Genomic DNA, 3,337 nt, shown 5'->3' on the forward strand with positions numbered 1-3,337 from the left:
AACCTCATGTTCCGGAAGTTTTAGCCATTTGTTTACTGGTTTATTGTGCCAATAGTTTGGTTCCCCAAACTTGTGCTACGAAAGGAAAAGAATGTGGTTATATCTTCTTTGATTCTTCCATAGTAAGGTTGAATGTAACTGTTAAGCAGGTATGTGTCGGCTTTATAGTTCTGAGATTTTGATGTGTTGTTTATATGGTAAGGATATTTTCTATATCTCTTGTTTTTCTGTATAACTTGTAAGAAGTTTCCGCTGCGTTGAGAATTTATTTCGAGATTAATACATTTGATGATCTGGTAAGGTATTTTCTGAAGATAAATTCTTGATTAAAGTTTACAGAAAAATATGGATTGGTTTGTTGGGCACTTGATAAATTTTATATTTTCCTCTCTTGTGCTATTTAATTTTTGGTCTAATACTCTATTGGATATTGTGTAAACTGTACAAAGACAGGATCAATGAAATTTTGTTGCTAAGAGTGGTGTGTTTATGTTGGGGGTTGTTTATTGTTTTCCCTTGTTAATAATTTTTGTTGTTAGATTTAACTTGAACGCTGGTAATTGGGCTCTTATTTTTTCTAACGGACTGAGAAATTATTGGACGGATAAGGGACTTAAGGATGTGAGTTGTATTTATCTACCTTTTGTGCTTCTTGTTGTTAGGAAGAATGTTACCATCATAATGGGGCTTTCTATTCTAATGGACGGATAAGAATCGACTGATAAGAGAAAAATTGTTGGATGTATAGGGATGATTATGTTTGCTAGCTGTATTAGCTCTTCCTATAGGACAGCGTATAGTTGTGTGACATAGTTTCTTTATATATGTCGGTTGTCTTGCCCCATGAACTTGTTTTAGCATTCCATTGTATTTTGTACAATGTCCTTCTAAAAGTTTGAATTGGTTGAATTGATCAGATGAGAGTATTAACAAGGTGGAGAAAATTGTAGAAGAGTGGGAGGCATCTAACAAGAGGAATTTCATTGATGAAGATCCTGATTTCATAGTGATGAGTTTACTATATTTGATGTTTGCCCAAGTGGGAGAAAAGGTAGTTTGTGTGGGCTTTCATCAAATATGGTTAAATGGATGTCAAGTGTTGGATGGATGAAGAGAAAGTTGTGCCAAAGTTGATGGATTTTCAAGATAGTAGGAGTGAGCACTTAGTGAATGTAAAGCATATTACAGAACTTGAAGTTTGATTAGGTTTGTGATTTCTAGTTAATATTTTTACGGTTAATTTGAATTCTATTGCTGACGCAATATTTTCAGGTTAATTGTGAAAGTATTAAAAGATGCATATATCTCAAGGTCAGTGGGAGTTAATCATCTTTCTTATTTATATTAATGATATGTTGTTTGCTTGATGATGACTTGAGATTGTTTATGAGCATAAGCAACTGCTTAATGGATATATGTTTGATACTACTGGAATTGCTATAGGTTGTTAGAAATTTTGTGACATGATTTTGTGTTAAAAATTTCCATATGTTAATGTTATTTGCTCAAATGAAATCGTATTATGCATTATTGTTTAATAACATTAAGAGTTTGAGATGTTTGAGAATATGGAATAGGAATAGTTAATTGTCATAGATTTTGTGTAGAAAGTTGGCATAATAATTGAAAACATGAACATAAATATCTTGCTGGATGATCCTGTTTTATGATATGCTGAATCAGTAGCAGCTAGATAGTTATTTGGTGGTTGGATCGTTTTTTTATGACTTTCTTGTTTGGATGAATTGAGTTTCCTTGATGCACTTGTTTAATTGAGTTTGATATATACTTGGTAGTTGTATATATGTGCTGGATATTCTGCTGAATGTGATTGTTGGAAACTGGACTCAGTAGGAGTCATTGTTATGTGTGCGTCAAAAGTTGACATTGAAGGTATTTTGGGACGGTTATAACTGATTACATTGTCTATTTTTTTTGGTAAGTCGTAATGTTATAGCCCGATGGCGTATCATTGTGTGTTTGGCAGGATAAAGAAGAACGGAAAAGACTTTGATAGTTGAGTTGGTATCTTAATTATGTGGTCTTGATTTCTCTTGTTGCTTTAAGCAATGTATGGGAGAAGATCGGTTAAGACATACGGTTTTAATTAAGATGGTTGGCATCTCTTGCTTTTAGGCAGATTAGAGATGGCCGGTTTTGCATATTATTGTAACATCGATCTCCACAGGGAAGGTGTCACAATAAGTATGGTCATTTTGTATTCATTTTGCATATTATTGTATTATCGATCCCTACAGGGAAGGTATACAGTAAGGCTCTGTTTGTTTGGACTTAATCGGTCTTAATACACCTCTTAATCTTAATGATTCAGATTTTGACCCATTAAGAGTATTTTTTTTAATTAAAAAATTCACTTATTATCTCTAATAAGATCTTATCTATTATGTGACACTTTCCCAACTTAATAGAATTCAAATATTAATTAATCACCATAACTAATTAATTAAATATTTTTTTATTTTATTCCTAAACCTACAACACGTCTCTTAATTAATCACCATTTTACAAACCCCTTTTTATTCATTCTCTCGATAATTGAAAAGTTGTTAGACAGTTGCTTTCAATCTTTACCTTTATACAATCCTAAATACCCCACCCTCTCCAATATGACGAAGCTCTAAATCAGAAACCATACTTTAACTAAATACCTATCCAAGACTTACAAAATCAGAGACTTGTTTTCAATCTCTCGACAATTTTCATTCTCGGTAAGATTTTAAAATTCTTATTTGTATATTAATTATTAGTTTTTTTTAACGTGTAACTATTGTATGATGATTGGTTTACGAATCGAAAAGCAAAGATGAATATTGAATCAAAAGTGAAAGTCAGGTCAAAAGTAAAAATCATGTTTTGTTCATATATGACAATTACCTCTAGGATTTATATTGTTGTCAATTATCAGATACTGGAAATATAAATTTGATATTTAATTTTGGATATGAAAGGAAATTTAGGATTTTTTAATCCAAAATCGTCTTTTGAATGATTCTTCGATGAGATGAAACAATCTACTGAAACTCAAAGAGTAAGCTGGAAGAAAATGGAAGTAGTAAAAACCTTCTTAGAAGTAGGTATTGAAGAAGTAGCTTTGAATGGAAGACTTGGAAATAGTTTGAAATCAGACTCATGGAATAAAGTCAAAAAAGTTCTTGAAACTACTCATGCTTTTGTGGTCAATCAGAAATAAATGAAAAATCATTATGATTACCTGAAGGAAAAATATACACTATGGTTGCCTTTAACTAAAAAAACAGGAAGCATTTATGATCATATAATTCACGCCATTAATATGACAAGTGCTGAATGGGATGAC

The sequence above is a fragment of the Rutidosis leptorrhynchoides genome, unplaced genomic scaffold (genome assembly GCF_046630445.1).
Source record: "Rutidosis leptorrhynchoides isolate AG116_Rl617_1_P2 unplaced genomic scaffold, CSIRO_AGI_Rlap_v1 contig468, whole genome shotgun sequence".
NCBI lineage: Eukaryota > Viridiplantae > Streptophyta > Magnoliopsida > Asterales > Asteraceae > Rutidosis > Rutidosis leptorrhynchoides.